At 53.3% G+C, this 25,770-nt stretch overlaps 1 protein-coding gene across 1 annotated transcript in view; it reads left to right on the top strand.

Annotated features, from left to right (window-relative positions):
- The first annotated feature begins 12,965 nt into the window (after positions 1-12,965).
- Positions 12,966-25,770, top strand: part of LOC133343098 (volume-regulated anion channel subunit LRRC8D-like) — a 63,285-nt gene continuing 50,480 nt past the window's right edge. The window contains 1 exon segment of the mRNA XM_061552602.1: positions 12,966-13,265. The gene's annotated coding sequence lies outside the window, so the exon portion shown is untranslated.

The following is a 25,770-nucleotide window of genomic DNA, read 5'->3' as shown; positions in this document are numbered from 1 at the left end:
TGTGTCGTTAATCTAGCCACCACCCGACACAGCCAATTAATAAGGTGTTTTCCGTAAAAATAACGTGCCAATTTGTTACTAGTGTGGAGACAGTGCGGGTGCAGGAACAGTACGTGGCCTAGTGGTCACGAGAGGTAATTACAGAGGGGGGACCATCTGGGAAGTTCTGGAATGGGCTCGAGAGTTAGAGAAAGGGGGCATGGCCGGGGGCAGAGTGAGGGCCACGTCAGGAATAAAAGGAGGCGAGAGGCAAGGTTCGAGGCTGCCGTGGAATCTGGGTCGACTGTCTTCACGCCATCGCTGTCTTCGCGTCGTCGCTGTTTTCACGTCATCAGTACTTGCGTGCCATACTTGGCCCAAGTTATCTGTGCATCATCCCTGGCCAAGTTATCTGCGTGTCATCTCTGACCAAGTTATCTGCGTGAAGCGCCGTAAATAAGTAAAGAAACCTCTACAGTTCGAGGTGTCCGAGAGTCAATACACTAATACAGCACACCGATGTGTTTGAGAGCAAATGCACAACATTTCCAATCTGAGGATGATGTTTCGACAGTTACAAATTGGCATGTTCTTTTTAAGTGACAAACCTTACTAATTGGCTGTGTCGGGTGGTGGCGGGTTTAACGACACATTTATATTCATGCGATCTAACAAAAAAAAACAGTTTTGGATGGTATTGGTCACAAAAGCTTACATGTTAAACTGAATTGGTAACTGTTGTGTCAAACCTGGAGGGACGATGGATGATGGACTTATAACCCAATACAGTGGTGTAAATGCTACTTCTCTAAAGCAAACTTGAACAGAAAGTACTATCTTATCTAATCTTAATGAGATTTATATAGTGGCTTTACCAAGGCGCTTTACATCAATTCTAAAATTGTCCATAGCATGACAATAATTTGAAATAAAGAATAGGGTTACTGTGCGTAGTGTAGTTTTGATGCAGCAAAGCAAGATGGATAGATAAAAAGGGGTTGAGATAGGCCTGGTCATAGTTGGGGGGCGACATAAAGCTTGGGGGACTGAAAGGTATTCAGCCAACATTTCATTGGGAAGCCAAAGGGGGGCAGGGAGGGGCTGGAGCCAGGAGGGACGAGGGGCCACCGCGATCGAGTCCCCCGCTCCGCCGACGACGTTGTCCACAACATCTGTGCAGTGCGACGAGGAAGAACGCGCAGCCTCGGCCCGGCTCGCTTGCCACGGACGCGAAACTTCCCTCCATGCCTGGCATGCCGACACGGTGAAGACTCCCCCGGCAGGAGCTCGACCTCCCATCCAATGTCCAGGGGCTGCCGATGCCTCAGCGGCTACGTGGGCCAGAAAAGGAGCCAGCCGACACGGGTGACGGAGCGTTCCACCGGTCACGCAAGTCGCACGGCGCCGGCGTGACCCGGCAGGCAGCCGCCGGCAGCCGAGCCACCAAGAGGATGCCCGGTGGGCGTGGGGGCAGGCAGGAGACGGGGTAGAGGAGCAGTGCCGATCGTAAGGGGCAGCGAGGAAGCCGCAATGTGCGGGCGACGGTGCGGCCCAGCGAGGAACCGATGGGCAGCCCGGCTGCCTAGAGGACGCCCAATGGGCACTGGAGCAGGCAGAACGTATCTGCTGTTCGTTAACCGGCACACTTATGTAGCTAGACATGCTGTAAGAAGCCATTGCAGTGTTTTGTTTCTGTGTACAGTACGTTGATTTAAAACAAAATATAAATTAAATAATAAATAACACATCTTGGAGAACAGTTCGTTTTTACAATTCATAAGTTCAGTGGTTTCGGCTTCCCTTTTGTAGCAGTGCACTGTAGACTTTAATCAACCATGATCAGTGTGGGTGGAGGAGTGGTGGCGCAGCGGTCAGCCTGTGGCACCGTGAACTCGGCGACGAGAGTTCAAGTGGTATCAGAGCCAAGTTGAGGCCAACCGCCCCCCTCCAATGTATGGTGGCCAATCTGCACTGACCATTGTGGTGAAGTATGGTCAAATAAACCCCGTTCCTGACACAGCATGGGGAGGCCTTCATCCATTTATGGATTTAAATGGCTCTGGTTTCTTTCATGTTATTATCAATGTGTAGGAGAGTAGTGGGTGACATCACGTCACGCTCGCCCTCGGAGAGAGTGGCGTGGCAGAACGTGACGTCAGGCGGACCTTGGGGATGGTGACGTCATGCCCCCGGGGGGGGGGGGTATTTAAAGGGGAACCCGGGATGTAACCGGGGTTGGTCGGGGGGTAGGAGTGGGGACTCTGGGTAGGTGATCCTCACACGAGGCTAGGGGAGGCTACTCCGCCGACCGGCCGAGGTTGGGGTAGTCCCGGACCGGGGCAGGGAGAAGTGCCGAGTTAGCCGAGGTTGTAGGGATCACAGTACCCTGTCCCATGGGGAGTTATAGGCTAGCGGGGTTTTGGTTCGGCGTAAGCCCTTAACAAACTTGGCGTGAGCCCCTAACCGCAACCTGCCTCGGAGTCGTGAATTGCGCCACAACAAATGTAATAGTGTAGGGAGGGGTAATGGTGATGCCATAACCTCTGGTAGAGGTTACCTGTGCATCATTTATTACACTGCTCTGTGTGTCATCCAAGGCGACATTTCCTCCACTCAATTGACTTGAATTTTGGGAACAATTTTATCAACGGTGTTTTTTCAACGACTTGTCACTAATTATGGCCCCTATGGTCTTGTTTAAGTAAAGTTTAAAGAGGTTTTACTTCTGCAATTCATGTGAACTATCGGCACGGTGGTCAGCACACGCCATCAACTTGGCGACCTGAGTTAGCTATTTATATATTTACTAGCATAAGTACCCGGCGTTGCCCGGGTGAAAAATATATTTCTTAATAACCTTACATATATACACAGATGGGCTGCTACCCCTGCCCCCCAGCCACGATCTCCTCGGCCGCTGTGCAGTAATATGTACGGCCTATAGTGTGGTGGGGTGTCGAGGCCTAGTACCGTGCAGAGCCTCCGGCCTCGCCTAGATTGCCCACCCGGCTGAGGCTGGGTACTGGGGGCGTTACCCCCCCCCCCGTGCTACAAAAATACTGTTTAATCGCTATAATTTTATTATCTACCGACCCTATAATAGTAATTGCACACATTGGGGTGGGGGGGAGTGAAGAGGACGTGAAACTTTGATGAATTTACCTCAGAGTCGCGTGTTAATGCGTGCGCATATTTTTAACGGGAATTAAAAATGGTGTCCATCCCGCAGCGAATGCGTCGCTACCCGTTGCCAGGGGCAACCGCCGTCCAATGAAACTGCGTATGGTCCGGCGACACACACACACACAGACAGACAAACAGACAGACAGATTTGCGATTTTATATATATAGATAAAGTCAAACGTTATAAATATATAAAGTAAACTCTCAGTCCGCACGTACTTTGGACGTGACTGTCCGCACCCCCCACTAACTCCCATCAGCCAGCAAAACTTTGCTTTTTTAATACCTTACACTGAACTTCTGTCGCACCGTACGTAGGAGCAGTGCTCATCGGATGTCCGGACATGCAGTATGACAGCGCATCCCGCGCTAATGCGCAGGATACACGGTCGGGGTGGAGGGTGGGGGGGGGCATGACGTCACCACGCACGAACCCAGCTCAACGATGTGACACAATTGACGTCATCACGCAGACGAACGCGGTGACGTCACTACGGCGCACGTAGACTTGCGCGGCCGCCAGGCAGCTATGAATCCAGCCAGCAAAACATTTTTCTCATGAGAGTATGATTTTTTAGCAGTATAATTATTATGGGACCTTAGTTTGTGGTAAAAAAAAACAAAAGGTAAAAACAATTGGCAACCTACTGCTTAAATTGCTAGTGCTAGAAAGTATTATGTGTCTAACGCTGCTGGCGGTCTGTTTCGCCAATACATCAACGTATCTAATTGGCAGGACTTAAATGTCGAACTTTAATAAATAAACCAAAATAGTAACAACATAGTTGCAGTTCATAGTTTTGTGCAACATTTGGATTCGACTCGAATGGATCCATCTTTAAAGATGTATTGTGGGGGCTGACGTCCACCCCACCGCCCTCGCGAGGCAGGTGGGGTGGGGCGTGACGCCCACCCCCTCCACTCCCCCCTCCTTCTCGTCGGCCGCCTCTCGCCGGGCCCCCGCCGATCGGGTGATCAGCCCCCCCGCGCTAACGCCATCTCTGAGGAACATAGCTAACCGGCTGGCTCACCACCGCCCGGGGTTATCTCGCACACGCCCATGTACACCACCACAAAATACGAAGGCTGCTGCATGCACGTGCGCGCCCCTGCAGGCGCTTGTTTCGCACGAAGGCTAGCGCTAAAGGGCTGCGCGAATTTGCGCGTTCGCCTCGCCTTTAATGCTATTGTTTTCGCGCAGACATGCGCGAGCGTCGGCGAGCGGGTTTTTAGCTCCTCTCTCCCCCGCCATAAGATCTGTGCGGCACAACCGCATGGACACGTGGGTATTTATGGTTTAATACACGCGCACCTCACGCACACACTCAGATTACCAACACCACACCGACGCTGCAGCCCTGCGCTCGCTCTCTCTTGCACACCGTCCCCCCCGCGCCGTCGCACAACACACAAATCGCAGACACCATGCCGATGTTCTACCCACACACACAGAAATCACACTGCGCCGATACTCTGTACTAAACTTTATTAACGGCGCAAATACACACTACTTGGAGGGGGAATATTTCGCAAAAAGGGCTTAGCCTGACGAACCCAGTCACTAAAACGTCCTACCACGTACCTCGAAGCTGGACTCACGGCGTCGCACGGCCGCTGTGAGAGTCGGAGGGAAGACGAGAGAAGACTTTACCTATCAATGCCTCCTAGCAGCACTCGCTGGCATCACGCGGAAGCTGCGAGCGGCTTGAGGAGGCAGGATGGCAGCGAGTGGGTCTTGAAGGCCCGGAGGTTGAAGACAACTGACTGAAATCGTACCGGGCTGCTCTTTTTATTCTCTTAACTTCAAAAGCCCGGGGTGCCATTGTACCGCGCAGCCAATCGTGCGCTTACCTACGGTTACCGCCTCCCCCCGCCCTCCATATGCTGCCCTCCGTTCCCCCCCCACCCCCCCCCAAGTACTGCACGGCGGCTGCTGCAGCTTGGCGGGCGGCGGCGACCTCCCGTTTCCCCTTTGTCTGGAAGGGCTCCCGTGCTTTTGCCTACTTAATATGCCACCCTCCGTTCCTTTTCGAGTGCTGCGCTGCGGCGGCTGTGGCCGGTGGGTGGCGGCGACCACCCATTGTCCCTTTGTCTCTTGTGTCGTTCTTGCTAAATGTTCTGTCCTCCGTTCTCCCCTCTGAGTTCTACCTCATTGCAGTTGGTCCAGGGAACCTTTTCTTTCTGCGCCCATACAATTTTAAGCCAATTTAGGGGCACCGCAATGTAACCTGTCCTGTGAGGGTCGGCCAATCTCCTGGCACCGGGAAACCGTGGGACTTTCTCTCTAGGGGCCCTTCAGATGAAAACCCGATGTGCCAGGCAATCCCCCGCCAGGACACTACGTGGGTGCACTGCATGCGGGAGTGTGTTTAGTGCGGGGGCCGGAAGGGAATCACGGTGCTTGCGGAGTTGCTCCACGGTCGTGGCACCACATCCACCCCTTCCGTTCCCTCCTCCACCACGTCGGTCGACTCCCGCCGGGCCCCCGCCAACCGAGTGATCGGGCCCCCCACGTGAGCGCCCTCTCTGAACTGCTGGCTTACCGCCGCACAGAGTTAATCCCCCGCACCCGCGCACACCACGGCTAACACTAACGCAGCACGAAGCGGCACACTGGCGCTCACACTTGCGAGCGATTATCTCAACGAGCGTCCGTGTACACCGCAGCTATCGTTAACGCAGCACGCAGCGGCACACTAGCACCCACACCTGCGAGCTATTATCTCAACGCACGCTTGTGCTGCGGCTCTGCCCTCACTCTCGCCGCGCATCCGCCCATGCAGCCACTGTACACAGGAATCACTGACACCACATCAATACTCTCTACTAATTTTCATTCGTGGCGCAAACCCCGCACTGCCCGGAGGGAATATTCTATGAGCAGAGCCAAGTCCCCAAATGCTCACACGCCCTTTCATGTACCTCGCGGCTGTACTGTCGGCGTCGTACGGACGATGTGAGAGTCAGAGAGACAAAGATGAAAGATAACTTTACCTATCGCTGCCTCGTGGCGGCACTCGCTGGCGTCTTACGGATGCTTGAGCGGCTCGAGAAGGCAGGACGGCAGTCTTGGCGGCCAAGAGGTTGAAGATGAGATCTCCCCTGAACGGTTTCAGGCTCCCCTTTTTATGCCCCCTTTGACTTAAAAAATCCAGGGTTACGTTATCCCGCATGCCAATCGTGCGCCTACCTGTGATTTTCAATAATTTTCCTTCCCTTACATGGAGCGTTGCGACGGTCACCTCTGCTACCTATTGTCTATCCGCCCATACTCATTAATTTCTGACTCATCCTGTTTAATCTGGAAGGACGTCCGGCTGGCGAATACACACCCTGCTAGTGTGTGTTTGGTCTGGGGCCATGGGAGGTCGCGGCGCTGCGATCCCCTGACCTCAGTCTGCTCTGCTCGCTTAATATCTCACCCCAGCCCCCTCCCGGATGTTGTGCATGACTCATTGAGGCTGGCCCGGTGACCCTTTGTGTGCCCATACAATTTTAAGCCAAATTAGGGTCACTGCAATGTGACTTGTCCTGCGAGGGTCAGCCAATCTCCTGGCCCCGGGAAACCACGGGACTTTCCTCCTAGGGACCCTTCAGATGAAAACCCGTTGTGCCAGGCAATCCCCCGCCAGGACACTCCGTGTGTGCACTGTGGGTGTGTGCTCAGTGTGGGGGCCAGGGGGGAGTCGCGACGCTTGCGGAGTTGCTCCTTGGCCGTGGCACCACAGTAGTGACATAGCGCTGACTGTTGTACAGCAGCTGCAACTGCAGGTGGGCACTTAGTGCAGACGCCACTGAGCATATACGCAGATGTACCGACAGGGTGGAGGAACTGGGGCAAGGGCCATGATAGACCTCGTGTGGAAGCCCCTGGAACCCTCTAGAGGGTTTGAGAAGGGAGGCGCGGCTTGGCTCTGCCTAGCCGCGGTGAGCGGGAGCTCCGGGCTGCCGGTTCTGGGATTGGACTCATCTCGTCGTCGCTGTTGTCGTCGCCCTCGTCGCTGCCACCTTTACCCGATCATTATGTGGCCGGACAGTAGATGGCTGTCCCGGTCGACGCCGTCGGTGCAACGTGGACCGGGTCATGTCTGGGATGGGGCGCGCGGCAGCGGGGTCATGTGAGAGAAAGAGGGCGCCCGAGTGGTGGCGTGAGCTCGGCAACAACGAATAAAGAGGACAGAGCGGTGCCTCCTGCGACCACCTCGTCTCTGGCTGACTGTGTGTGCGACGCATGCTTCCCGCATGCACAGACGACACTACAAAGATAAGACTACGTTCAATTTCCACACCGTGTGAAATTGTACGTCAACCATTTCGCGAGATATCACAGCACCTGAGTGTTGTTAATCATTCGCTAATGTACTAATGATGCACTTATCAATTTTGCCACGGAGCCAAGGATCTTTGCCATGTGTCTCATTTTTACTCTTTGGCAGTTGGGGGTTGCCACGAGACAAGTGGGGGCAGCACGCATCCCGGGATCAGTCCCAGATTACTTCGTGTGCACTTTCGAGGCCACTAATGCAGAAAACGTGATTAATAATTCAACAAAACAAATATAATTACCAAGTCCTCACAATTACGCCTTGTCCCTATTAAAACCTTTGGTTCGTTTCTGTGCACGCCCCGTCTTTCTGCATCTGTCGATTGTCTATACATCTCCGGCTGTCTCTCTGTGTATCTCGGACATCTTTGACGTCTCTCTCTGCCTCCCTGTGTGTAGCAAGGCACCGCAAAGGGAAAGATGTTTTGCTTTACAGCACGATGACAAGTTTCACTACATGCCAGCCATGACCAACGATACCCGGCACACTTGAAAAAAAAACAATAGTTCCCATCACGGTGCTTTGTGAATTTTATAAGGATGGATTTACCTGCTATAATCCGCAATATATTCGAAGATTGTAGATGTCTCCAAAAAAGCCAAAATCTGTGCAAATTCATGTATTTTTGGACTTACACCCCCGCGGATTTTGGAAAGCAGATTTTTTTTTTCAACGGTTTTACTTAACTTGATTCCTGTGTCGTGTTCAAATCTTGTAACTTACATTTGGTCCACTTCCCGTTGTCCAATCAATTCAAAATTTTGCACACGTACTCAGATCCGGTGACAATGCATGCCTGTATCAATTAATTCATTCCCTCCTTTAAAGCAATTTACATTTTGTATGGACGCCTTATTATTGATATATATTTGTTTAGATAAAAAACGCCGCGGTCCCTAAACTCTCTAACCGCCTCGCCCAAGAAACAGGCGCCAGGAGTCTCAGGCGCGCCTGCTCTGTGTCAACGAGTTACGGGCACCCTCACTCCACACAAACAAAAGTTGTACATTGAAGAATCATCATTTATAAAGTAATCAATTAATTCAAATAAGCGTTAATGTGGGAGCAGGCGCCGCATCATTGACGTACTTTTCGACCGTGAGTTAAACGAAGTTGTTAATAAAACCGTTGTTTAAAATAAAAGTTTTTAAAGGAGTTTATTCATGTATCGACTTATGTACATGTGTTACCGTGTTATGATGTTCATTCTGCAAAGGTATACAGTGTAAATCTTGACTTAAAGCTTTCATGACTGCAGGAATTCATATTCTTGGGTCTTTCGGTAAAGTCACGTAGATAGGTTCAAAGAAAATAACAAAAAATAACAAAAAACTACGACGTTTCGATCACAACACAAGCGATCGTCATCAGAAACGATTGCTTGTGTAGTAGGCTCAAATAGGCGCACACACTTCTTGGGAGGCAACACTATTTATTAACACCAACACTGGCCGCGTTACATAGAGTGGTAACCACCGTCCTACTCTAGCTAACACACACACTTCTCTAGCACTGACTCTCAGATACTCTAGCATGACCCAGCCAGGTGGGCTACTGGCGAGGCGCTGACTGGAGGCTTGACTCTTCTTGACGTCTTCATCACGAGGCATCTTCCTTCTTGATACGGGTAGCTTCGAACCTCGTGAGGAGGCTGCTTATATGGGCCTCGGCGTGCCCGGGCCCCACCCCGTTCACGCCTCCCTTCGAGAACCCTCTCGCAGCCTCCCTGCTGTCCACGTGCCCCCCAAGGTGCCCCCCGGGCCCCCCGCCCCCACTGGGATCCGGTCACGTGTCCAGCCGGGGTCACAGAGAGTGCCACGGCCTCACACCACCCCCGTGGCCTCCCGAGTTCAAAACCGACCCTGACATCATTCCCGCCTCCAGCCGGAATGACGTTATGTGTGTATGGGTAGACCCGCGTGGTAGTGACGCTCCCCCGCATAGTGACGTCACACGCGTGCGTGTGTACACAGTAGTGACGCTACTGGTCACTACACTTGTGTTGCGATCGAAACGTTTTACTTAACTTGACTCCTATGTTTGTCGTGGTCAAATCTTATAATCCAAATTTTGTCTACTTCCTTTGGCCAATTGTAATAAACCACTTCGACGACGATCTGTAGTTCGTGTCTTCTTTATTATTTATTTCTCGACGGCTGGACAGTTCCGCGTTCTCTTCACTTCGACACCGCTCCACTCTCGTTCCGCGCGTAAGATGTTGTCGCTCCGCGCACGGCTCGCTCACACTTTCCCACTCCTGTGCGCCGCTGGCAGACGGTGTGCAAGGAGACAGCCTCCGGCCTGCCACGTGGCCCCTGGCGTTCCGGAGGCGCGAGACATGGTCTCGCCTCTAGACTCCACACACTGACCTCGAGCCCCTTCCGGCTTCCCCTTATAACCCTTCACGTCCGTCACCAAGCCCCGCCTACAGCCACGCCCCCTAACGAACCTTCTGGATGGTTACCCACAAGAGCCCTTGAACTTCGGCGCATCCCTCCGATTGGCTGATGGCCGAGGCGGCGGAGCCTATCACACCGATCGGCGACCGTCGGTTAACTCTCGTATTACACAATGAATTCCAAATTTTGCACAGGTACTCAGATCCGGTGACAATGCATGCCTGTATCAAAATCGGCATCAATTAATCAATTAATTGGCTCTTTTAAAGCAATTCACATTTTGTATGGGCGGCTTATTAATTAAATATTTATTTGGGTAGGTCAATAACGCCGCGGTCCCTAAACTCTGGAATCGCCGTCACGTGTCTCAGGCATGCCTGCTCCGTGTAATTAATTCAAGTAAGCGTTGATGTGGGAGCAGGCGCCGCATCATTGACGTACTTCTCGACCGTGAGTTAAACGAAGTTGTTAGTAATAAAACCGTTGTTTTAAATACAACTTTTTTGAAGGAGTTTATTTACGTGACTTTACCGAAAGACCCAAGAATATGTATACAGTGTAAGTTATAGGTTTGAGCGTATTTTGTATCCACTGCATTACGTGCGCACGATATCACTTTCCGCCCTCAACACCCGTGCAAACGAGAGGTTCCACCTCACTAAAGCCATGCACGTATTTGTTCCTTTGCCTTTTTATTACCTGAAATCAAGTTCAACCTCTGTAGGCCACGCCTCTTCCTATTTATGACCCCCCCTTTTCCCTTAGCCCCCCCTTACAACCTTCCTTAATTTGTATTTGTTTACCTTTCCTATACTTTTAATTCCTATCTTGTTTTTTGTCTTGTTTGTGGTTGTAACGTTCGGAAGCTCGTGCCCCGACTGGAAATCTGCACTTTAAAGCTGTAAATAAAGATTCACATTCTGATATTTGGCCATCTCTTCCAGCAACTTGCGCCTTTCCTTTTTAGACACGCCCCCTTCTTCTTTGAGTTCCGCCCCTTTTTGGTAGGCCCCGCCCCTCCCCTCACACGGGGGGGGGGGTTATTGAGGGGAGTGGGAGCGACTTCACGCGTGCGCCGTCTGACAATAATTAAGTCGCCTATTCAGGGTCAAGGGCCGGACACGAGTGACCACTTAGTCGCCGGCCCCCCCTCGATCCCCGTGCCCACCCCCCCTCGATCCCCGTGCCCCCCCCCTCGATCCCCGTGCCCACCCCCTCCCCTCGATCCCCGTGCCCCCCCCTCGATCCCCGTGCTCACCCCCCCCCTCGACCCCCGTGCCCAACCCCCCCTCGATCCCCGTGCCCCCCCCCTCGACCCCCGTGCCCCCCCCTCGACCCCCGTGCCCAACCCCCCCCCTCGATCCCCGTGCCCCCCCCTCGACCCCCGTGCCCAACCCCCCCCTCGATCCCCGTGCCCCCCCCCCTCGACCCCCGTGCCCCCCCCTCGATCCCCGTGCCCAACCCCCCCCTCGATCCCCGTGCCCCCCCCCTCGACCCCCGTGCCCCCCCCCTCGACCCCCGTGCCCAACTCCCCCCTCGATCCCCGTGCCCCCCCCCTCGACCCCCGTGCCCCCCCCCCTCGATCCCCGTGCCCAACCCCCCCCTCGATCCCCGTGCCCCCCCCCCTCGATCCCCGTGCCCAACCCCCCCCTCGATCCCCGTGCCCAACCCCCCCTCTCGATCCCCTTGCCCCCCCCTCCCCCTCGATCCCCGTGCCCAACCCCCCCCTCGATCCCCGTGCCCACCCCCTCCCCTCGATCCCCGTGCCCCCCCCCCCTCGATCCCCGTGCCCACCCCCCCTCCCCTCGACCCCCGTGCCCAACCCCCCTCCCCTCGACCCCCGTGCCCAACCCCCCCCCTCGATCCCCGTGCCCCCCCTCGACCCCCGTGCCCCCCCCCTCGATCCCCGTGCCCAACCCCCCCCTCGATCCCCGTGCCCAAACCCCCCCTCGATCCCCGTGCCTCCCCCTCGATCCCCGTGCCCACCCCCTCCCCTCGATCCCCGTGCCCCCCCCCCTCGATCCTCGTGCCCACCCCCCCCCCCTCGATCCCCGTGCCCACCCCCCCTCCCCTCGACCCCCGTGCCCACCCCCCCTCCCCTCGATCCCCGTGCCCAACCCCCCCCTCGATCCCCGTGCCCCACCCCCCTCGATCCCCGTGCCCACCCCCCCTCCCCTCAACCCCCGTGCCCAACCCCCCCCCCTCGATCCCCGTGCCCCACCCTCCTCGATCCCCGTGCCCACCCCCCCTCCCCTCAACCCCCGTGCCCAACCCCCCCCTCGATCCCCGTGCCCCACCCCCCTCGATCCCCGTGCCCACCCCCCCTCCCCTCAACCCCCGTGCCCAACCCCCCCCTCGATCCCCGTGCCCAACCCCCCCCTCGATCCCCGTGCCCAACCCCCCCCTCGATCCCCGTGCCCCACCCCCCTCGATCCCCGTGCCCACCCCCCCTCCCCTCAACCCCCGTGCCCACCCCCCCTCCCCTCAACACCCGTGCCCAACCCCCCCCTCGATCCCCGTGCCCAACCCCCCCTCGATCCCCGTGCCCCACCCCCCTCGATCCCCGTGCCCACCCCCCCTCCCCTCAACCCCCGTGCCCAACCCCCCCCTCGATCCCCGTGCCCAACCCCCCCCTCGATCCCCGTGCCCAACCCCCCCCTCGATCCCCGTGCCCCACCCCCCTCGATCCCCGTGCCCACCCCCCTCCCCTCAACCCCCGTGCCCACCCCCCCTCCCCTCAACCCCCGTGCCCAACCCCCCCTCGATCCCCGTGCCCACCCCCCCTCCCCTCGACCCCCGTGCCCAACCCCCCCCTCGACCCCCGTGCCCACCCCCCCTCCCCTCGACCCCCGTGCCCAACCCCCCCCTCGATCCCCGTGCCCACCCCCCCTCCCCTCGACCCCCGTGCCCAACCCCCCCCTCGATCCCCGTGCCCACCCCCCCTCCCCTCGACCCCCGTGCCCAACCCCCCCCTCGATCCCCGTGCCCACCCCCCCCCCCCTCGACCCCCGTGCCCACCCCCCCTCCCCGCGCGTGCGCCGTCTGCAGCCCGCTGTGGAAGTTACAGGGAGCGGAGTGCGGAGAGAGAAGAGGAGGAGGAAGGAGGCAGCAGCCGCAGCAGCAGGAGGAGCAGCAGCAGGAGCAGCAGCAGGAGGAGCAGCAGCAGGAGCAGCAGCAGGAGGAGCACGAGGCAGGCAGAGAGAGAGAGGGGAGGAGGAAGGAGGCAGCAGCAGCCGCAGCAGCAGCGAGAGAGAGAGTCGAGGGAGGAGGATGGCGCCGCCGCCGCCGCCGCCGCCACCGCGAGGCTCGTGACGCACGACGGGCGCGGCGAGAGGGGCCACAGCGCCACGCCGCCAGCTCGCGTGGGGCCCGGGTCAAGGTGCGTCAGCTGTGTCTCTGTGTGTGTGGCAGTGTGTCTGTGTGCGAGTGTCTATGTGTCTGTGTGTGGCAGTGTGTGTGTGTGTGGCAGTGTGTCTGTGTGTGGCAGTGTGTCTCTGTGTCTGTGTGTGTCTGTGGGAGAGTGTCTGTGTGTGGCAGTGTGTCTCTGTGTCTGTGTGTGTCTGCGTGTGGAAGTGTGTCTGTGAGTGGTAGTGTCTGTGTGTGTCTGTGTGTGGCAGTGTCTGTGTGTGTATCTGTGTGTGGCAGTCTGTGTGTGTCGGTGTCTGTGTGTGGCAGTGTCTGTGTGTGTGTGTGTGGCAGTGTCTGTGAGTGGCAGTGTATCTGTGGCAGTGTGTCTGTGAGTGGCAGTGTGTCTGTGAGTGGCAGTGTGTCTGTGTGTGGCAGTGTGTCTGTGTGGCAGTGTGTCTGTGTGTGTGGCAGTGTGTCTGTGTGTGGCAGTGTGTCTGTGAGTGGCAGTGTGTCTGTGAGTGGCAGTGTGTCTGTGTGTGGCAGTGTGTCTGTGTGTGGCAGTGTGTCTGTGTGTGTGGCAGTGTCTGTGTGTCTGTCTGTGTGTGTGGCAGTGTGTATGTGTGTGGCAGTGTCTGTGTGTGGCAGTGTGTCTGTGTGGCAGTGTGTCTGTGTGTGGCAGTGTGTCTGTGTGTGGCAGTGTGTCTGTGTGGCAGTGTGTCTGTGTGTGTGGCAGTGTGTCTGTGTGTGTGGCAGTGTCTGTGTGTGTCTGTGTGTGGCAGTGTGTCTGTGTGTGTGGCAGTGTGTCTGTGTGTGTGTCTGTGTGTGTGTGGCAGTGTGTCTGTGTGGCAGTGTGTGTCTGTGTGTGGCAGTGTGTCTGTGTGTGTGTCTGTGTGTGTTTGTGTCTGTGTGTGTCTGTGTGTGTGTGGCAGTGTGTCTGTGTGTGTGTGGCAGTGTGTCTGTGTGTGGCAGTGTGTCTGTGTGTGGCAGTGTGTCTGTGTGTGTGTGGCAGTGTGTCTGTGTGGCAGTGTGTGGCAGTGTGTCTGTGTGTGTGTGGCAGTGTGTCTGTGTGGCAGTGTGTGGCAGTGTGTCTGTGTGTGGCAGTGTGTGTCTGTGTGTGGCAGTGTGTGTCTGTGTGTGTGTGGCAGTGTGTCTGTGTGTGCCTGTGTATGTGTGTCTGTGTGTGTGTGTCTGTGTGTGTCTGTGTGTGTCTGTGTCTGTGTGTGTCTGTGTGTGTGTGGCAGTGTGTCTGTGTGTGTGTGGCAGTGTGTCTGTGTGGCAGTGTGTGGCAGTGTGTCTGTGTGTGGCAGTGTGTCTGTGTGTGGCAGTGTGTGTCTGTGTGTGTGTGGCAGTGTGTCTGTGTGTGTGTGTCTGTGTCTCTGCGTGGGAGCGGTGGTGTAGCGGTTGTCGCGCTGCGCCACGAACCACCCGATTTCGATTCCCACTCACGGCCACCAACACCCAGTGACAAGTATCTGAACTCGTCCTGGGCCTCCCCTAGGTCGACTCAGCCTCAAACCAGTACCTGGTGCGGTGTGTAAAACATCACCAATAGGGAGACAAAGGCGGTCAGGCGTGGTGCTGGCCACCCACCCCTATCGTGTTCCACAGTGCCGGTAGCCTTCACAGGTGCTGCTCGCTGACAGCACTTGCCCCTGCAGCCTGTTACAGGCTACACGGGGGAGCTTTGTCTTTGTGAGAGAGTGAATGAGATTCTGTTTGTGAGAGCTGGCGTGAGGGATATAAAATAGACATGGTGTTGGTATCGGAGGGTTGTTGTGAGTGTGAGGGATGGTGTGTGTGAGTGTGTGAGTGTGAGGGATGGTGTGGTATTGTGAGTGTGAGGGATGGTGTGTGTGTATTATTGTGAGTGTGAGGGATGGTGTGTGAGTGTGTGAGTGTGAGGGATGGTGTGTTATTGTGACTGTGAGGGATGGTGAGTGAGTGTGTGAGGGATGGTGTGTGTGTATTATTGTGAGTCTGAGGCATGGTGTGTGAGTGTGTGAGTGAGTGTGAGGGATGGTGTGTGTGTATTATTGTGAGTGAGGCATGGTGTGTGAGTGTGTGAGTGAGTGTGAGGGATGGTGTGTGAGTGTGTGAGGGATGGTGTGTGTGAGTGTGTGTGTATTATTGTGAGTGTGAGAGTTGGCGTGAGGGATATAAAATAGACATGGTGTTGGTATCGGAGGGTTATTGTGAGTGTGAGGGATGGTGTGTGACTGAGTGTGAGGGGTGGTGTGTTATTGTGAGTGTGAGGGATGGTGAGTGAGTGTGTGAGTGAGTGTGTGAGGGATGGTGTGTGTGTATTATTGTGAGTGTGAGGGATGGTGTGTGAGTGAGTGTGTGAGTGTGAGGGATGGTGTGTGAGTGAGTGTGTGAGTGTGAGGCATGGTGTGTGAGTGAGTGTGTGAGTGTGAGGCATGGTGTGTGAGTGAGTGTGTGAGTGTGAGGCATGGTGTGTGAGTGAGTGTGTGAGTGTGAGGGATGGTGTGTGAGTGAGTGTGTGAGTGTGAGGCATGGTGTGTGAGTGAGTGTGTGAGTGTGAGGCATGGTGTGTGAGTGAGTGTGTGAGTGTGAGGGATGGTGTGTGAGTGAGTGTGTGAGTGTGAGGCATGGTGTGTGAGTGAGTGTGTGAGTGTGAGGCATGGTGTGTGAGTGAGTGTGAAGGGTGGTGTGTGAGTGTGTGAGTGAGTGTGTTATTGTGAGTGTGAGGGATGGTGTGTGAGTGTGTGTGAGGGATGGTGTGTGAGTGTGTGAGTGAGTGTGTTATTGTGAGTGTCAGAGATGGTGTGTGAGTGTGTGGGGTGGTGTGTGAGTGATGGTGTTATTGTGAGTGTGAGAGATGGTGTGCGAGTGTGTGTGAGGGATGGTGTGTGAGTGTGTGGGGTGGTGTGTGAGTGAGTGTGTGTGTGAGGGGTGGTGTGTGAGTGTGTGGGGTGGTGTGTGAGTGTGAAGGATGGTGAGTGTGTGAGTGTGAGGGGTGGTGTGTGAGTGAGTGTGTGAGTGTGAGGGGTGGTGTGTGAGTGAGTGTGTGTGTGAGGGGTGGTGTGTGAGTGTGTGGGGTGGTGTCTGAGTGAGTGTGTGTGTGAGGGGTGGTGTGTGAGTGTGTGGGGTGGTGTCTGAGTGAGTGTGTGTGTGAGGGGTGGTGTGTGAGTGTGTGGGGTGGTGTGTGGGGTGGTGTGTGAGTGTGTGTGAGGGGTGGTGTGTGAGTGTGAGGGATGGTGTGTGAGTGAGTGTGTGAGTGTGTGAGTGTGAGGGGTGGTGTGTGAGTGAGTGTGTGTTTGAGGGGTGGTGTGTGAGTGTGTGGGGTGGTGTGTGTGTGTGAGAGTGTGTGTGTGGGGTGGTGTGTGAGTGTGTGTGTGGGTTGGTGTGTGAGTGTGTGTGAGGGGTGGTGTGTGAGTGTGTGTGGTGGTGTGTGAGTGTGTGAGTGAGTGTGTGAGTGTGAGGGGTTGTGTGTGAGTGAGTGTGTGTTTGAGGGGTGGTGTGTGAGTGAGTGTGTGTTTGAGGGGTGGTGTGTGAGTGTGTGAGTGTGAGGGGTGGTGTGTGAGTGAGTGTGTGTTTGAGGGGTGGTGTGTGAGTGTGTGGGGTGGTGTGTGTGTGTGAGAGTGTGTGTGTGGGGTGGTAGTGGGGAGCGGTAGTGTAGCGGTTAGCGCGCTGCGCTATGAACGTGGCGACCCGGGTTCGATTCCCGCTCACGGCTAACACCAATGACGATTATCTGAACCGGTCCTGGGCCTCCCCTAGGTCGACTCAGCCTTAAATGAGTACCTGGTGCGGTGTGTAAACATCGCCACTAGGGAGACAAAGGCGGTCGGGCGTGGTGCTGGCCACCCACCCCCTCGTGTACCGTTCCGGCCTTCATAGGTGCTCGCTAACAGTACTTGCCCCTACAGTCTGTTCAGGCTATACGGGGGATCTTTGTCTTTGTGGGGTGGTGTGTGAGTGTGTGTGAGGGGTGGTGTGTGAGTGTGTGGGGTGGTGTGTGAGTGTGTGTGTGTGAGGGGTGGTGTGTGAGTGTGTGGGGTGGTGTGTGAGTGTGTGTGTAAGGGGTGGTGTGTGAGTGTGTGTGTGAGGGTGTGTGTAAGGGGTGGTGTGTGAGTGTGTGTGTGAGGGTGTGTGTGAGGGGTGGTGTGTGAGTGTGTGTGTGAGGGGTGGTGTGTGAGTGTGTGAGGGTTGTGAGTGTGAGGAATGGTGTGTGAGGCATTGTGTGTCATTGTGTTTGTGTGAGATGGAATGTGTACTGTATGTACAACGTGTGCACACGATACGTGCGTATGTGCATCTGTAGACGTACGATTGTACAAATGTGTAGTTTGTGTGTCTACATCCGGCACCGTGTGTTTCAAGCCCTCTATAATAGGAGACATTTCACGTACAGGGGGTACAGTACACGGTTCATTGTCGATGACAGTGCGTGGTGTCTGTGTCGTCTTCGTCCCTACACGCCGGTTCTCCAGCCTGTGTGTGTGTAAGTGTGTGTAAGTGTGTGTGTGTAAGTGTGTGTGTGTTTAAAAGTGTGTGTGTGTAAGTGTGTGTGTGTGTAGGTGTGTGTGTGTGTAAGTGTGAGTGTGTGAGTGTGTGTAAGTTAGTGTGTGTGTAAGTGTGTGAGTGTGTGTAAGTGTGTGTATGTGTGTGTGTAAGTGTGTGTGTGTTTAAAAGTGTGTGTGTGTTTAAAAGTGTGTGTAAGTGTGTGTGTGTGTGTGTAAGTAAGTGTGAGTGTGTGAGTGTGTGTAAGTTAGTGTGTGTGTAAGTGTGTGTGTGTGAGTGTGTGTGTAAGTGTGTGTGTGCCCGTCGGCCTGTCTTACCGTCTGTCCGTCAACACGCATGTGCACGTACGGTGCTAAAGAATCCCAGCGTACAGAGACATAAACAAGCTGGTCGGGCTGCGTGATTTCCTGTCAGTACGCATGCCCAAGCAGACGGCCAACACGCATAACGTGTCCGCCTGTGTCTGGCTGCCGAGCTGTCGTGGATATGTCAATGTGGACGTGTATCCTCTGTGCACACACACACAGAGACTGGCACTCATGTTGTGTAAATACCAGGGCCTACTGGGACACACGGAGTCTTCTTATACGCCACGTATGGGGGAGCTGCCGCCGCTACGTGACCCCCCCACCATGTACGAGCCGCGGGTTACGTAACGGGGAGATCTTCGTGGTCGTGGGTTTGTTGGTGCCCGCTGCACAAGACGTTGCGGCGAGTTCAGTGGAGAAGTGGGTTTATTCCGTGCTGTTGCTGTATGGTGGCAGTGGGATATTCGGGAGCCTGGTGCTAATGTCGAGACGTCTGCTAAGCCATGATGAGAGAGGGCTTCGTTAGTGATGTTTTGCTGTTCCCCAGTGAAGGAGCCCATGCGGTCCATAATTTTGGTTGTATGGCCATATATTTGTACTCCTGTGTTGTGGCTTTAATGTGTCTCTCGGGGTCTGTGCGTATATTTATATGCGTCTCTGCGTATCGCTGTGTCTGTATTGCAGTGAATCTCTGCGAGTCTCTGTGGGTTAACTATATGGTCCACCGTTGCGATGGAAATGTGCACATTGGTTTGTTGGTGTTCTGATGCGGTTGAAGGTACAGCAGTGTCTTGGAGGAGTGTCAAAGCCAGGAGAAGGTTTGATGTATGAGTCTCGAATGATGTTTGTTTATTCTGGAGGTCTCTTCTACTGCACCTGTTGATGGTCCAGTGATGCGTTGGTGTCTCTTGGCCTGAAGGCATTTGGGGGGTGTGAAAGTATGATCATGAAAATGTGGCAAGTGTGTAGAGATTATCGTGGGTGCAAATGTGTAGTTGTAGAGGGAAGATTATGCATTACTGATGCTTTCTCGGGATGATGATCCAAATTAAGAAATGCGGGGGTGGTCATGATTGGTAATTTGGGGCTGTGGAGGGATGAATGTGCATATTTTGCATTGCGGAGAGATGAACATCTGGAGATGCTTCGAGGCATGAAGTGGATGGTCTTGGGCATGTGATGATCCTTTGGGGCATCAATTACAGTCGAGAATTATGCTCGCAATAAAGCAAGGGGCATTGTGCACCACCTCCTATGAAGTGGATGTTCAACCATGTGCAAGAGTAGGCTGTCGTTTGCCAATGTGGAAGCTCATAACTAAAATCTGAACTTAATTGCTGTAATAATGACCAATCGGCCCTATGTAATTACAGTCACTCAGGTGTCCAGAGAGCGTTAATGTATATCAGCTTTCACCTGCTTAATCAAAATGCGTCAATCATTACCATAACAGAATACAGTGGCAGAATTGTATTGGTCTAATTTTTATTGAAAATAATTAAGCTTGTTTGCAGATTATTTGTAACATCATCTACAATACTTAATGCTTCAGAGTTATGAATGATACTTGGCCTTAAGCAGATGAGAAACATTGGAATGTTATTTTCATTCATCTCGTTTGATCCAGTAAGTGATGTTTAGGTAAAGAGGAATTGGAAGATGAAAACAACCTGAAAAAATTATGTTGTTTTTTCATCCCACTCAAGACCAGTACAGACATGTACACGTCCTTGTTTTATAAATGTATCTCGACTTTTGGGCATATAACATGAACAGACATATATTGGTATATAAGTGGATACATTTTTCTCTCCTACTGATTGGCCACCCAGTGATTCTCTTCCTGGAGTGTGACCTGTGACCTCAATTATGTGATGTTACATGTGTGCAGACAGGAAAGGTCTGTGTTCTGTGTCTCTGCACGCCTATGTCCTGCGAGCAGTTTTGCCGTGAATTTAAGCGGCTTACGATGTGTACCTGTTCAATATCAATCTTTTTCACTGCATACATGTGTTGTAAATTAAAAGAAATGCACAAGTGTGCTTTGTCTTACTGGCAATGGTGAGAGCACGTGTGCTTTATAATTACTGAACTGTGCGTGCTGAGTATGCCATTTGTATACATGTTCAGTGTGTAGGTGTGCGCTTTGAATTTTTATGGCTTTACTGCAGCACAAAGCCACGTCGCCGTTTAACGCAGTATTAGAACACAAATTCTACATGAGTAGATTTCTGCATGAGTAGAAGTAGTCTACATTAGACCAATTCGAATTCTGATGAAAGTGTTTAATTTTACAGACATCTTATTCTAGGTTCCATCAAACACATTCCTGTGGAGGGAGCTGGTAGGAACGTTGGGTTGCTCGGTCAATGGCCAGGGTCAACGGCGGCGTGGTGTATTCCACAAATATGCCTGACTGTGAGGGCGGGCACAAGCCGGCGTGAGTAGGTTAAACGTTGAGTTTTATAAGGGCACCACCGGGTGACCAGCCCCTCCCCACCCAGCCCCACCCTCCCCACCCAGCCCCTCCCCATTCTCCCCACCCAGCCCCACCCTCCCCACCCTCCCCACTCAGCCCCTCCCCACCCTCCCCACCCAGCCCCTCCCCACCCTCCCCACCCAGTCCCTCCCTCCCCACCCAGCCCTCCCCACACTCCCCAGCCCTCCCCTCTCCACCCTGCCCCACTCCTCACATTTTTGGATGCACGACGGACGGACACAATGATCTCCTGTGGGCTGGTGGAACCAGGTGGTTCCTACCAGTATATGGCATTCTTAATGATCTCTTTTGCTTGTTAGGGGGAGTGGTTGTGCAAAGGTTGTGCACCGCACTATGAACCCGGCAACCCTCGAGTTCAATTCCCGGCCACGGCAAACTTCCGTGCCAAGTGATATCCGAGCCAGTCCTGATACTCCCTTCACCAACCCATACTAACCAGCGTGCGGAAATGCGGTCAAACATTTCCCATGGCTGATATGGTCAAAGCGAGGCTTTTTTTAAATCTAACAGTGAATGTACAAGACTGCACTCTATTTGTATACCCTTTTATATGAATCGGAGAGTAGTTTCAAATGTTATTTAATATCTACGTTGACTTGTCTCGTCGTTCTAAAGCAATATGCCACGCCAGGGAATATGCAAGCATTATATGTACAGCAAGAGCTGCTTTGAGGTGTATATGTATAATGTGGTGTTGATGTATTGTTTGTTCTAATTAGATGACATTTACAAAAATAATCATAGTACTACCATTGTACAGATGGTTTTGTAGTTTTCTCATGGCCTCTGCCCTGTGACTGGATGGCCGGTGTACTATTATTTGTTGAGGTTCTCACAATGCATCATTGTATTAATGCAACCTTGGTCTTTAATTAAGGCCAACATCTCTGGGCAACCCGGCCACCCCAAGTCTGACTTACTTAAAAAGGCGGTCACTTAGCAGAAGTGTCTGCATTTAATTTATATGATGCCATGTCACTTAACGTTGGTTGGGTATTTAACTTGGAGCCAACGCAACGGAGCATGTCTGTCTGCATGAGTGACGCTGATTTACATGTACCGTACTGTGTTTTATGCGTTATCACCGACTACTTAAGTGTCACCGTGGTTGACCTCTGCTTGGGCGTATATGTTTATCGAAGTCGGACAAAGTGATATTGGGTGGTGCAGTCTCGTGGCAAGAAAGGCCTGCGTTCAATTTTTGACTCTGGCACCTGTTGGCGTGGAGTTTGTATGGTTTCCCACCATTCTGCTTGGGCTTTCTCTAGGTACTCAGGTTTTACTCCCATAATAACAAAAAAACATAGGATGTTACTGGTATTGGTTGAAAACATCCCAATGCTGAAAAATTAATTGCAAATTTCTCAATTGGGATTACACACGGCAACATTTGCCCCTACTGTGAAAAATTGGGAAGAAAAAAGTATTGAGACTCATATCCAAGGCTAATCACTCAGACTAAGTCCAGCCTGGGTAAACAAGTGTAACAATACTATTTGTTTCAGGGGAAAGCTTGGCCCTACTTCTCCGGGCATGGTGCTGAACACCTTTAAGAGAGTGATGTGGAGATGAAGTTGGTATGCGGCGTAGGAGTTGAGAACCGGCCACCATGTTCTGGGCTTTTAGGTGCCTGCAGGAGGCAGTACACAGAGCGGGTATTTCACCTATCCGGGAGATGGTAAATATGCAAGGAGGTTTCTGTCATGTTTGTGTGGCATTTTTCCAGGCAATCGTGTTTTACAACTAACAAACAAGTGGGCAAACATCTCCAGCAAGTGTCTCCTGCTGGACAACTGTGACAAAGAGCTTCATAGCTCATCGTGTTTCTCGAGGATAAATAGACTGAGTCTGAGTGTGTGGTGAGTAGTGAATGGTGAGTGTCAATGGCTAGTGAGCAGAGAGTGGTGATGGTGAGCATCTGGATAATGTTTTAAGCAGCTACTTTACTTTTCTTTTTTGTTAAACTTGCAAGTGCTAACTTAAAACGTAGGTTTTCGTTAATATATGTGATTTAATGTCTTGGTAAAATTAAATGGAACTTGCTGCTGTTTGGTGCTGTAGTTTTCCAAGCAAAAGGTGTATGCCATGTAGTTCAGATAATCATATATCAGATACTTCATGTAATGTTCAATTAATATAAAGTACATCTATCGTTTACAGTGCCTCACCAGTGATAACGCAATTATTCATTAAGTAACCTCAACATATGTCTGGACAGAGATATACAATATTTACATTTTGTCACGAAATATAATGGGAGTTTTTGCACCAAAAAGTTTTGTTGGATTGTCAATCTTAGTTTTCCATGGTCCTAAAAAAATTGATATAGTTTGGTAGAGCATCAGGCTTCCAATCATGAAACATAAGTTCAAATCCCGGACAGGGTGTACCCAATCGTTGAACAGCCCTGGTTAAAATGGTTCAGCAGGTGAAGAAGGCATGCTAGTTAACGAGCCGACGACGAGTTATTGGGCAGAGGTCCCGTTGCGGGCCTTATTCACACTGCTGTGACAAATGCAGGAAATCCGGGGATAGGCAGATGCCGGTTAACTGGAATTCACATTTAGCTGGACCGATGCCTTCCTAATGACAACAACAATTCAGCGCATCCTGTGCCACACCACTTAGAGCACGTGGCACCGGGGTTAGAGCACGTGGCACCGGGGTTAGATCACGTGGCACCGGGGTTAGAGCACGTGGCCCCGGGGTTAGATCACGTGGCACCGGGGTTAGAGCACGTGGCCCCGGGGTTAGAGCACGTGGCACCGGCGGCGTTAGACCACGTGGTGCACGCCACCCACTCAGTATATCGCTGCTACGCGCTCTGCTGCTATGCGTTGTTCTCTGCGGCCCTGTGTCGTGCCCAGTACAGTATTTTATTTTCATCCTCTGCGGTTTTTTTTAGCTGTGTCCCCAACCCAGCCTGTTCTTTCTGCGTCTCTCTATTTTGTCTTTTCAAGCTTGTTTTGAATCTCTGACTGTGCTTCTTGCTTTCTGGTATTCCATTATTGGTGTCTTTGCCTTCTCAGAGGGCATCAGTAACACTTCAATGGTGAGTACTCAACCACACACGGTATAGCACAACACAATACATCTAACACGTTACACGTATTTGTTTTCGATCCGTATTTTATTTCCTAAGTCTTTCGAGGAGAGTAAACGTATTAAACACGTTACGTGCGCTCAACATGTCTTACAGGGTTGTTGATTTTATCTTGTATTTATATTGTATTTCACTAGTTACGCGCTTAGCCAGAATGCTTTAGCTGGTCAGAGCTGGGCTCCCCCTTCTATTATTAATCCGGCTGTTACAGTACTCTTCTGATCTCGAGCAGAGACGTCAACAGAGTCTGTCTGTTCATGTGTCGACAATCACTGTCACAAGACTGGACCCCGAGTCATCAGAAACCTGCCTGGGACGGGACGATTCCACAGTGAGGGCAGGACCACATTTGCATCGAATGCAATTTTTGTGTTTTTTTTACCGCAGTGCCGTGCGATGACCGATTGTCATCTTACTACTTATGGCGGTGTCTGACGCTGTTACAGCAGCGTGTTTGGCGCTTTGTGTTGTGTTTGACTTCGTCATAGACACGCACGCGTGTGTGTGTACAACACGTGTGGGGAGCGGTGGTGCAGCGGTTAGCGCGCTGCGCTACGAACCCGGTGACCAGTGACGATTATTTGAACCGGTCCTGGGCCTCCCCTAGGTCGACTCAGTCTCAAATGAGTACCTAGTGCGGTGTGTAAGCATCGCCACTGGGGAGACAAAGGCGGCCGGGCGTGGTGTTGGCCACCCAACCCCCTCGTGTGCACAGTGCCGGCCTGTATAGGTGCTCGCTAACAGCACTTGCCCCAACATTCTGTTAAGGTTACACGGGGGATATTTGTCTTTGTTACAACACTGTTGCAAGTGATCGTTGGCTATGTACGGTGCGAAAGAAGTTCAACACACGTATAGTATTATACAGTACTGCATTTTGAATTGGCCTTCTATGTAATGCAATGTTTGTAACTTTGTACATTAGTTAAGTACAGTAACTGAACACAGTCGTGTTGAATATTGATTTTCTATTACACAAATCAACTGGAATTCGGCCGGTCCTGTCAGATTAAAGAAGCTAAGTAGGTCTAGGCCTGGATAGTACTCGGAGGGGTAACCACCATGCATGTCCAGGATGTTGTAGACTGCTGCTGGATAGTAGTGCAGCAGAATCGTGAATTGTCCTGTACTTTATATGGTGCCACGTTTACGCTCCCTGCCATACTTAGCACAAGCAGCTTCCTCCGTGGTGCCGTGATAGGGGCATTCCTCGCCACGCGACGCTGTTCATCGCAGCCCGGATTGGCTGCATCTCTCCCTTTTTGAATCGCAGTCGCGGGACATTTAACGTGAAAACCGTGAGCTGCCACGGGACCGCGGTTCTGCCACGCCATCCCACGCCATCCCACGCCATCCCACGCCATCCCACGCCATCCCACGACTTCTCACACCATCCCACGCCATCCCACGCCATCCCACGCCATCCCACGCATCCCACGACTTCCCATGCCATCACACGAATTCCCACGACTTCCCACGACTTCCCACGACTTCCCACACCATCCCACGCCATCCCACGCCATCCCACGCCATCCCACGACTTCCCACACTATCCCACGACTTCCCACGACTTCTCACACCATCCCACACCATCCCACGCCATCCCACGACTTCTCACACCATCCCACGCCATCCCACGCCATCCCACGCCATCCCACGCATCCCACGACTTCCCATGCCATCACATGAATTCCCACGAATTCCCACGACTTCCCACGACTTCCCACGACTTCCCACGACTTCCCACGACTTCCCACGCCATCCCACACCATCCCACGCCATCCCACGACTTCCCACGACTTCTCACACCATCCCACACCATCCCACGCCATCCCACGACTTCCCATGCCATCACACGAATTCCCAGGACTTCCCACGACTTCCCACGACTTCCCACACCATCCCACGACTTCCCACGCCATCCCACGCCATCGCACGCCATCCCACGACTTCCCACGCCATCCCACGCCATCCCACGCCATCCCACGACTTCCCACGCCATCCCACGCCATCCCACGCCATCCCACGACTTCTCATGCCATCCCACGCCATCCCACGCCATCCCACGACTTCCCACGACTTCCCACAACTTCCCACGCCATCCCACGACTTCCCACGACTTCCCATGCCATCCCACGCC

Source organism: Lethenteron reissneri, chromosome 16 (genome assembly GCF_015708825.2).
Source record: "Lethenteron reissneri isolate LAM-NWPU_2019-01 chromosome 16, ASM1570882v1, whole genome shotgun sequence".
In the NCBI taxonomy this organism is placed as follows: Eukaryota; Metazoa; Chordata; class Hyperoartia; order Petromyzontiformes; family Petromyzontidae; genus Lethenteron; species Lethenteron reissneri.
This window is presented reverse-complemented; position numbering and strand designations above follow the sequence as displayed.